This window comes from Microcebus murinus, chromosome 14 (assembly GCF_040939455.1).
Source record: "Microcebus murinus isolate Inina chromosome 14, M.murinus_Inina_mat1.0, whole genome shotgun sequence".
NCBI lineage: Eukaryota > Metazoa > Chordata > Mammalia > Primates > Cheirogaleidae > Microcebus > Microcebus murinus.
The window spans coordinates 3254575-3266067 of record NC_134117.1 but is presented as its reverse complement, the minus strand read 5'-3'; positions in this window follow the sequence as shown (position 1 = coordinate 3266067).

The window sequence follows — 11493 nt, the reverse complement described above, 5'->3', positions numbered from 1 at the left end:
CTGCTGCGTGTACTGATGGTTTATTCCTTTTCTCCTGTGGAGTCGCATTTCCTGGTATGGATGTACCGCAGTTTGTTTAACCATTTGCTCACTGAAGAACATAGAAATGCACACGGTTTTCCCAGGAATCGCCGGTTTTCAGTGGAGTGGCACTCATGTGGAGCCTCAGGTGGCCGCTCAGTGTGCGCCCCGCCTGGAACACGAGCCCAAGGTCTGAGGACGCGCCTAGTTAGCGCCGGGTCACCTGTCAGCACACGCACACTGTGAAGGCTGTGCTCACACAGGCCAGCATGATGTCATTTCCCATATTTTGTAAATTGTCTTCACTTCTCTGCCTCGAAATGCAAGAAAGGAAAAACCCCACATGGAACACATCGGGTAATGCGATCATAAGTTTTAACTCGAGTTGCTTTTAAAGTACGGAGAAAATGGATTATCAACTTTTTATTAAAAACATTGACTGTCTCCATGGAGAAAGTTTTGTTTTTTTTAAAAAAAAGCTGGGGCAAAAGAAGGGTGAATGATGTAAGGTTTGCTAAAAAGAAGTTAATATAATATCCTGTAAATTAAAGCTCCAAGAAATATTTTAATTCCGAAATGGGAAGCTAATCCGTGCCATTGCCGGCATGAGAGCTCAGCTTGTACTCCTGCAGAGCGGACGGGGCCTTTAAATTATTAAGTCCGAAAAATCATTCTCTCTTTCCCAGTCTCTCATGTGCTTTTAAACTAATTCTCAGCATTAGTGTGTTTGGCTCCAAGTTGGGTATGTGCTCGGCCTGACAGCATTTCAAAGTGCCAAGGCATGAAATTTGTAGCTCACCGGAGAACGCTCCTTTGGTTCCCATTTGTTTAAAGTTAGACAATCTCCTTCTAATTGGATTCAATTACGGTGGCTACACAGTCTGTGCGGGGAGACAACAGGCTTCCGGCGGCCATGAGCACGGCTCCCCAAGGTCACGGGATTCGCGGATCCCTGCCACACGGGAGTGGGGGAGAGGCTGGAGCTCTTGTTCTGCCACCCAGGCCTCTGGGCTTCTGTCTGGTGGCATCGCCTCTGCATTGTGACATCAACCAGCAGAAGACCTTGAGCCCAGGTGGCAAGACACAAAGGCAGTAGACGGCTGACACTAGAAATGGCAGGGGTGTGGCCCACTAATGCAAAGCTCTGGCGGCTGAAACCCAAAACCTAACCCCCAAGACGCGTAGAGCTCTTGCCAATGCAAACAGTGTTACGTAGAGGGTCTCTGGCGGGTCACCTCTGTCCTCGCGGCCTGTGTCTGATTTCACCAGGACAGACTCTAGCTGCCGTGACAGCCGTGCCCCTTAAGGCAGATGACGGAGCAGGGACCCACGCAAGCCAGCAGAGTGCGTTTCCAGAATCAAAGTCAACACGCGCTTTGGAAAGCGCAGGAGCAGACGCGTATAGGCTGAAGCTGAGCTGTACCCCTTGCAGGAAGGTGCTGAGCCTCGGGTGGCTGTCTGCAGTGTAGACGGCCCAGGAGGAAGGCCAGGGGAGAAACGACTTGTTGGAACCAGCAGCCCTGAGGTTTTGCCATCTGCCTGCAGAGGCACAGACTCCTTGGCAAAGGGAAGTGATCCCCTGATGGTGGCTGTGGGGTGACTACAGACTCCACCAGCCTGGTGAGGCCCCCAGGCCTACTGGTGCACTTTCCTCCCGGGCAAAGCGACCCTCGGGTTCTCAAGAACTCGGGGCCAGGCCTCAACCCCTTGCCCCCCAGCCCAGACCTGCCCACCAGGAACCAAGCACCATGCTCCCGCCCACCTGGTGGGGAGGACCAGTGCCCGGACTGATGACCGGGCTGCTCCCCGGGGGACCTGCCGGCAGGGAGCCCATCTTCCTGCCCAGCCCCCACAGGAAGAGCACCCCAGCAGCGGGAAGAGGAAGGCTCCAGGTCTGGCCGAGTCTCCGCAGCTCACAGCCCACAGTGAAGAGGCTGCTCGGCCTCCTCCCCTCGCCGCTCCCCAGGATGGGCCCGGGTGCGAGGATGTGGTATGTGTGCAAAAGACAAATGGCGCTGTTGCAGCACAAAGGACAGGCCCGGGCGGGAGGAGAGAGCCTGTCTGCTCCAACTAGACAGGTCTCCTGGAGGCTCACGCTGCGGGTGAGGAGAGCCCGCCTCTCCCTGCGGAGCCCCAGGGGGTGGCCAGCGTGAAGGCCAAGGAGCTCGATGAGCAGGGCCCCTCTGCGGAGGGGGCTCCCTGGAGGCCGGAGCAGAATGGACACCCTCTCCCTGCTCTCCCTCCTCAGAGGCTACTGGGACACTGCCCAGGTGGGGGACATGACCTCCTTGGAAGGACACGGCCCCGCTGGAAGGACACAGTCCCATTGGAGGGACACCCTCTGTGGCCCACAGGTGGATGCCCAACAGAGCCCGGCGGGCTGCCCAGAGAGAGGGAGCTCGTGCTTTAACCTGGCCAGCACACCCCCAGCAGGCTCAGGTGTCCCCACCTGCTCTGACAGCCCTGCCCGGCCACTCCTCTGCGTCAGAGCTGGCTCTGGACTTGCTGGCAAGAGTGGCTTCAGTCTCAGGCACTTCCTTGTGCCCATCAGATGACACAGCGCTGTCCTCGGGTCAGTGGGTAGCTCCCGGGCAAATACATCCCCAGCACGGTCCACTTGGCCCCTGCTCGGCAGCAGTGGCAGCACCCAGCCTGCTCCCTTTGAAGGCACGGAAACCCCTCACGGACCCAGCATCCAGGGCCCACAGATGCTGTCTGTGGCTGTGGAGGGACCACAGGAAAGGGAAGACCCCTTTTCCCCAGGGACCCCTGGATGAGGCCCAAGAGGCCGGAGGCTGGTGCGAGCAATGGGAGCCCGGGATGCACCTGGCTTCTGAGGGCCCAGCTCAAGCCACACCTGGTGCAGGCGCCCTGGGTGTCATGGCTTGGAGTGGGAAGCCTGCCTGAGCCCAGGAAAGCAGAGGCGGCCTGGCATGGTCCTGCAGATCTGGAACCCCTGCGGGCTTTGGGTGGAGACCCCAAGAGGCAGAAGGATGGCAGCCAACTGTGCCTCCCCATGGGAGTGGCTGCCCCCTCCTTCCTGAGGCCGGGAGGGCTGCTCCGCCCTACTCAGGGGCCGCTCCAGAAACCAAGTGCAGGAAATCCTCACTGCAGGGTCCTGATGGCTGCACTTCCCCATTCTCACGGAGTAACTCTTTCTTTAACATTGAAATAAATGTTAAAATACTTAGTATTTAGAGTGGTGAGACATCCAGCATGTCCCCGCAGGTAGGCTCGCTGCAATGGCTTCCTGCTTTCCCGAGCAGTGAAAGGACACAGGTGACATCAAGAACGTGCCTCCTGCAGAGAGTGCACACCTGGACGCTCGGCCCCGGCCGCACCCTGTCGCGACCGAGCTAGGACGGTGCGCGCAGGCCGCGGCTGGAGCAGGCGAGGACAGGTGGTGAGAACGCTGCCTCACTGGAGAGCCAGGACCCGCGTCTCGGGAGGGAGCCGACTCCAGCTTCACCTCTCAGCGCCAGGGGAGGCTGCTACAGGGTCTAATTGGTCTCCAGGTGGCCTGAGAAGTCCATGCCCTGCCCCGAAGCTGGTCGGGCCCCAGAGGGCGGCCAGGCAGACCCCAGCAGCCCGCCATCTCCCCCAGGTGTGCGGGGGCCCAGGTGACAGCCCCAGGGAAAAGAGAAAATTGCAAAATTGTTGCTGCTAAATCAACCCCATTAAAAATGGCAATTATCCACGCTTCACTGTGGGCAACAACTCTCCAGGCCGGTTAATGAGAAAACCTCCTCCGCTCTTGGCCACTTCCGACCCAAGTCACTTGGCTGTTCCGGGCTCGCCGCCCGCCACCGGAGCAGCAGCCAGGTGGAGGGAGAACTGCAGGGAGGCGCGGGAGGAGGCCCCACTTGTGCATAACGGCCTCGCGTACACACCTGCACTTGAGGCTCCCTGCTGACACGAGGTCCCCTCCACGGGGTCATTCTGGCTCCGGCGAGGGTCCACTCCTGCCTGTGGGCAGAGAAGCAGGTGCAGGATGACGGAGGCTCCTACGCCACGGGGCTGCTCTGTGACTTGGGACTCACCTGTGGAATGGGGTAATGGTCGGAGGGAGGCAACCCCCCCACGGAGCCCGGCACCCGCTGGGCACGCAGGCCACTCCTGGCTCCCGCGTCTGGGCACCCTTGTGGCCGCAGCCTCGTGTCCTGTGCTCTGCACCCACCGTCCCCTGTGAACCGCCTGGGGCTGAACCCTGCAGGTGTCCGCTTATTCCTGCCGTCTGTTCAGTCCACAAACATTGACAGCAGCCAAAACAGGCATCTTCCCTCCTCGTGCAGGTTACAGTCCGGTGTTAAAGGCATTAAGTCAAGAACTAAGGGAAAACCTGAACAGTGGGGCTTTAGGGTTCCTTGTTGTTGTTAAATTAACCAGAAGAAACAGCAGCGTCTGCGCCGGCTGGAACGCGGCAAAGGACCCACCTCCCCACGCACACGGCACTGTGCGCCGAGAAAACCCTCCTGGAATATTCCCTGATAATATTTAAACTCATAAAGATCGAATTCCTTTGACCTAAGAATTCAAGGGTTGTTTCTCCTTAAAGCAATTTTTATTATTTATTTATTTTTTTATTTTAGCATATTATGGGGGTACAAGTGTTAAGGTCACATATATTGCCCATGCCCCCTCCCCCCTCGAGTAAGAGCTTCAAGCGTGCCCATCCCCCAAACGTTGCACATCTTGCTCATTGTGGTTGTATACACCCATCCCCTCCTCCCCCCTCCCACCCTCCCGACACCCGATAGATGTTACTCCCATATGTCCACTTAGGTGTTGATCCGTTAATACCGATTTGCTGGTGAGTACATGTGGTGCTGGTTTTTCCATTCTTGGGATTCTTCACTTAGGAGAATGGGTTCCAGCTCTATCCAGGAAAATACAAGAGGTGCCACATCACCATTGTTTCTTAAAGCTGAGTAGTACTCCATGGTGTATACATATACCACATTTTATTAATCCACTCAGGTATTGATGGGCACTTGGGTTGCAATTTTTAAGTAGAAAGAACTCTGTGCGTGGTCATTCCTTGCAGGGTTACCTGTGACATGAGAACTTCTCGAGTCCCAGCCTCCAACAGAGGCTAGCCTGTCGGCACGGTGGCACACCTCGGGGTTGCGACGTGTGCAGTTATGGAGACCAGGGGGACCAATTACACCGCGATGTGTTAAAATTTATACGCAGGTTTGGGGTTAGGTTTGGGTGTCCCTGATTGGAAAAAAGTACTGGGTTGTACATGGAACCAGGTGTTCTAGTTTGGCAGTGAATGGGCGCTTCTCCTCCTAAGATCCTCTGATGCTGAGCTCAGGCATGTTACCACCAGGACAGCATGGCAGTGGGCAGCGGGATGCCAGCAACACGGGCAGAAGGAGGAGAATGCCACTGCAGCCGGGATGGACCTGGGGGAATGGGGGAAGGACAAGCCCAAGCCCCTTGGGGGACTGTCTCCTCACAGGGTCCTGGTGGGAGGTGTCTCCTCTTCTCCCCCGAGCCCTGGCTTCAGATGCTGGGGTTCGAGGGCGGCCTCGTGGTGTGAGAATGTGGATTTGGGTCCTCCGTGGGGGATAGAGCGGGTGTGGGGGGCTGGGCCAGCAGCCAGGTTTCTGGGGGGCCGAGCAACCCCGGCCGGGACTGCGACAAGCCACACCTGTTGCAGGCTGCGTTGCGGCCCCTCAAAAGGTTTCTTCCTCTGTGGAGGAGCTGGCAATACACCGGGAAGTGGTGTGATTTCAGTTGTTGGTCAAACGTGACGATTCTACTCCGGTAACAAGGGCTTTTTGTCTTTCCTGTCTTTCCAGGAATCCGGAAGGTTAAGTGATGATTTGAGGATAGAGAAAGGGGACTACATCCAAATAAAGTCCACTACTGCCGGGACAAGGTGGGGGGAAGCACGCCGCTGTCCTAAAGCAGCTGTGAACGTGGCCTTGGGAGGAACGGCTCTGCAGACGGATCGAGCTAGGCTGAGGTCATCAGGGCTCGCCTTACTCTACGCCACTGGCGTCCCTACGGGAGGAGGAAGAGAGAGGCAGGGAGGAGAAGCCATGAGACCCACATGCGGGGAGGGTGGCACGTGTGATGGGGCGGAGATCACGCGATGCACCTGCAAGCCGGGGAACGCCGAGGACTGTCGGCTCACCCGTGCCGGGGAGGCACGGCGGAGGCTTCACGGGGAGTGAGCCCCGCCGCCTCCTTGCTCTCAGGCTGCCGGCCCCCAGGACCGTGCGAGAACCAATGCTCGCCGTTCCCACGCCAGTTTGTGCTACGCCGTGACGGCAACCCTAGCAGAGTAATGGCTACTCTGAGTCTCAGGTCGTGAAGAAAAAGAAAATAATATTTTTCCTTTACCGTCTAAGCGAGCTTGATGCCTGCATTCCCTGCAGTGAGCTGCCCTGGCCTGGAGACAGGGCTCGGGCGCCGGGCTCGGGTGGGCGGGGCGGAAGCGAGGCCCCACGGCTGGGTCTCCTGAGCCCTGCCTGGGGGTTCCGCGAGGACACGCGTTTGCTCAGCTGCGTGGGGACGAGGCCCCGCAACGCTGGACACGCAGGGGGTGTGAGACGGCCCGCCGGGTGTGGCAGGAGCCTAGACCCGCAGTGTGGTGCGCGTGCTGCCATCAACGGGCAAGCTGTTACTGTTGTAATGGGCGCTATTGTAATGGGCGCTATCGTAATGGGCTCTATCGTAATGGGCGCTATAGTAATGGGCGCTATAGTAATGGGCGCTATCGTAATGGGCGCTATCGTAATGGGCTCTATCGTAATGGGCTCTATCGTAATGGGCGCTATAGTAATGGGCGCTATAGTAATGGGCGCTATCGTAATGGGCTCTATTGTAATGGGCACTATTGTAATGGGGTCTATTGTAATGGGTGCTATTGTAATGGGCGCTATTGTAATGGGCACTATTGTAATGGGCTCTATTGTAATGGGCACTATTGTAATGGGCTCTATTGTAATGGGCACTATTGTAATGGGCGCTATTGTAATGGGCTCTATTGTAATGGGCTCTATTGTAATGGGCTCTATTGTAATGGGCACTATTGTAATGGGCACTATTGTAATGGGCTCTATTGTAATGGGCGCTATTGTAATGGGCACTATTGTAATGGGCGCTATTGTAATGGGCACTATTGTAATGGGCACTATTGTAATGGGCTCTATTGTAATGGGCGCTATTGTAATGGGCGCTATTGTAATGGGCACTATTGTAATGGGCACTATTGTAATGGGCTCTATTGTAATGGGCACTATTGTAATGGGCGCTATTGTAATGGGCGCTATTGTAATGGGCGCTATTGTAATGGGCTCTATTGTAATGGGCACTATTGTAATGGGCGCTATTGTAATGGGCTCTATTGTAATGGGCACTATTGTAATGGGCGCTATTGTAATGGGCACTATTGTAATGGGCACTATTGTAATGGGCTCTATTGTAATGGGCACTATTGTAATGGGCACTATTGTAATGGGCGCTATTGTAATGGGCGCTATTGTAATGGGCTCTATTGTAATGGGCACTATTGTAATGGGCACTATTGTAATGGGCGCTATTAATGGGCAAGCTGTGACCCGTTACTATCGACTAGAGTGGATGATAGTTTACAAGGATTCGCTTTGTTTTTGCCGAATGTCCTTTCTCTATTCAGGGATCCCACGGGGCTCCACGTCTCGCTGAGGCGCCGCATCTCCTCCGGCTCCTCTGGGCTGTGGCAGTTTCTCAGACGCCCCCTGTTTCTCACGACCTCGAAGAATTGGAGGAAAGCTGGTCAGGTATTTTGTATAATGTTCCTCCGGTGGGATTTGTCGGATGTCTCCCTCGTGGTCAGACGGGGCCGAGTGTTTCTGGAACACAGAGGGGAAGTGGCGTTCCCGTCACCCCACATCAGGGTGTGCGCCTGGGTTGTCTCGGCTGACACACGGGTTGTCTCGGCTGACGCTGGCCCTGGTCACCTGGCTGAGCCGGTGTAGCAGGTGTCACCACTGTAAAGTCATCTTTCCCCTCTGCACCCCGCAGTCTTTGGAAGTCGCTGTGCGTAGCCTGTGCGTAGCCTGCACTTGCGGGGCGGGCAGTCATGCTGGACGGTGCAATGGCCACGTGCATCATTTGGAATTGTTTCCGGTTGGAGACTTGACGATTCCATCCCCTTTGTTTATTATCTCATCATTTATTTGTATATCATTGTGGGCTCATGGATATTTATTTCATACTTTGCAATCCAGCACTACACTCTTTGTGTATATTGGAGCTTTGGCCATTGGGAACTCTTTCAGTTGGTGCCTGTGTCCTTTTGACATCAGTAGGGTTTTTTGTGATTCACTTTAACTCACGTGTTTAGAAATGTCTTATAACAGGCACTACATCATTAGTGTGTGTTCATGCACACACACGCACAATGTGCGCATTGACGCGCGGTGCGGTGAGAGTGTGTCTGGTGTGTGAGTGGCTGCAGACACACAGCGGCTCACTAGTGCTGGTGGGCAGTGGAAGGCCTGGAGGTGACTGGCCAGGAGCTGTCACATGGGACAATCGAAGTTCCACATTTGCAAAGTTTCTTTCCACCTTCTCTTTGTAACCACGTCCTGCCTAGCATACCCATCCGGGCTTTTGTGTTTCTTTGTATTTTTATTTTTATTTATTTTTATTTCGGCATATTATGGGGGTTCAGATTTTAAGGTTTCAATAAATGCCCTTTGACCCCCCCCCTCCTCCCACAAGTCTGAGTTTCCAGCATGACCATCCCCCAGAAGGTGCACATCTCACTCATTATGTATGTATATACCCGCCCCCCTCCCCCCTCCCTCCTGTCCAATACCCTATTACTGTAGTACCTATGTGTCCACTTAGGTGCTGCTCAGTTAGTAGCAGTTTGCTGGTGAGTACATGTGGTGCTTGTTTTTCCATTCTTGGGATACTTCACTTAGTAGTATGGGTTCCAGCTCTAACCAGGAAAATATAAGATGTGTTATATCACCATTGTTTCTTAGAGCTGAATAGTACTCCATGGTATACATATACCACATTTTATTAATCCATTCTTGGGTTTTTTTAAAGCCATGTTCTCTATTTACCAGGAAACACGGAGCCCTCGCAGACACCAGCATGACGCCCTGGACCTACCCCAGCCGCAGGATGGCAGACGACACAGGCACTAGCTTTTCCAATTAATTTCCTTTAAAGAGAGAGACTACAAGTTGAGGAATGGGAATGGGGAGAGGTAGGTGCAAAGAGACAGGAAGGAAGCCTGACACCACAGGACAAGGACGCCGAAATCTGCTGACACTACCCTGGGGGACCCTGGCAGTGGCACCACCCTGGCCCTACTCTGGCCAAGCACCATGCCAGGACCGTGTCCTGTGCTTAGGGACACATGATGCTTCACATCACGAGTGTCACAGACCTTGGGTATCCAATCGAGGAGCAGCCTCGTTCTGCTTGCAGCTTGCTGAGCGAGCACCCTCCGCCAACGACAGTTGTTTCTGTGGGTTTCATGTCATAGATTCAACCAACTGAAGATTGAGAATAGTCGGGAAAAAAAATCCACAAAGTTCCATAAAGCAAACTAGTTCTACACTGAATACCTGCGAGTGAAGTGATCTGTAGGCGTAATGTCGTCGTATCAGGTGTTGTACCTAATCTAGAGGTGATTTAAGGTACTCAAGAGGATGTGGGTGGGTTACGTCTCATTATCATTTTGTGTAAGGGACTTGAGTATTTGCAGAAGTTGATATCCCAGGGAAATCCTGGAACCAATCTCCACGGATACCAAGGGACAGGTGTACACAGTGCGGCCCACGGGAAGAGATAATAGCCAATGTGGCGTTACCATTCGATGGCATCATCTTGCGTGGGTGTGCTGGCACAGAAACCTCGGGGAGTGTTTGGAAAACTCCTGGTGGTGGTGGACACCTCTGGGAGGCCCCTGGGGGCTGGGGGTGTGAGTAACGTCACTTGTGCGGTATACGCTTGTTCACAGTGTTTGGATGTTGTTGCCGGGGATTTAGACTGATAAAAAGAAAGGACAAGTTACAAGCAAGTAATTAGAGCACGGTTCGTTTTAAACTATTAACTGGACTCCAGCGAGGAGCGAGCAGATCTCCAGCCACGGCAGCTCTGCAAACCCAGAGCAGACTCTTCTCATCACCCCTTTATCCGTCACTAAGTAACAGGTGGAAATGGTCACGCAGCATTTGTGCATTTGTCTTGATTTTGTTCCTTAGATGGGTAGAACTGAGTTAATCACGTCTCTCGGTTCACGTACGATGTCATCGCGGTTGGCGCGAGACCCCATCCTTAGCTCATTTTAATTGAACATTATTTGTCTCTGTCCCTCCCATTCCTACTCCTGCTCTGGCCCAATCTCATCAGGGCCCTTCAGTGTGCTCTGTCTGTGCACATCACACAAGTGCAAACACAGACGCCGCCTCGCGCTTCTAACCCACAGACGGCGTTAGAGATCGCACTCCATTTCTTCCTTGTTCCACTGAGCGGTGCGTTCTGGGGATCTGTCCAGCCTACCGTGTGAGTCTGTCCCCCGCGCCCACGTGCAGCACGGAAAGCCACTGTGTGCCCGCGCCACTCTGTGTTCACCAATGCCCCAGCAGGGCTGGCCTAACCTGTCCCCTTGCTATGACAATAATCTGCAAGGAACGTGTCCTCTTATTGTAAATGGGGCCATATCGAGTCATGAGACGCACCCATCTGATTTCCCTAAGTATTGCCAGACTGCTCCCCTGAATATCTGCACCAGCATAAACTTTTACCTAAAACAGGTGAGGGTTCAGGGAGTCCATTTATGAACAGCGTTTGATACTGGCTGGGGAACGTGAATTATAATGTCAAACAAAACCTGAGCCGTTGGACGTGGCCGACTAACTTGTCACCTTTGGGAACTCACAGACCGCCGACGTGGGGCCCTCCACTCTGACATGGACAGAGGGGCGTGGGCTCCGCCACCGTGGGCAGCGGTCAGAGCCCCGAGCCTCGGACGCCCCAGGTGCTTAGTGCATCACCGCTGGAGTGACTCGTTGCCAGCGCCGTGCCTCGAGGAAACCAGGATTTCTGGCAGCTCCTGGGCTCCCTGCCTGGAAGTCCAGCGCTAGAATATTCTCCCCCAGTGGAAAAGCACTTGGGTACCCTTCCTGCTGCGGGGGTTTCACAACGTTCGTCTGAATCAGCCCGTTTCTGTTTATGTGAGCAATAGCAGGGGATGGCACGGAAAAAATAAGCATTTGAAGTAAGCACTGGAAATGAGTTTCCTATCTCGTTATTGAAAATATAATTCTAGTCCTTGGCCGTGTAAATAACATGATTCCCCCCCTGTGTGGAACTCCCTGTACCGGGAGGGTTTAAGGATGACCTTTCCCTTCCCCCCGAGCGTGCTGGGAGCCCTGACGGGGCACCGGGCAGACTCGGGTTTCTCTAGAGCAGAGCAGGGCAGGGCAGAGGCGTGGTGCGCCACGCAGACCA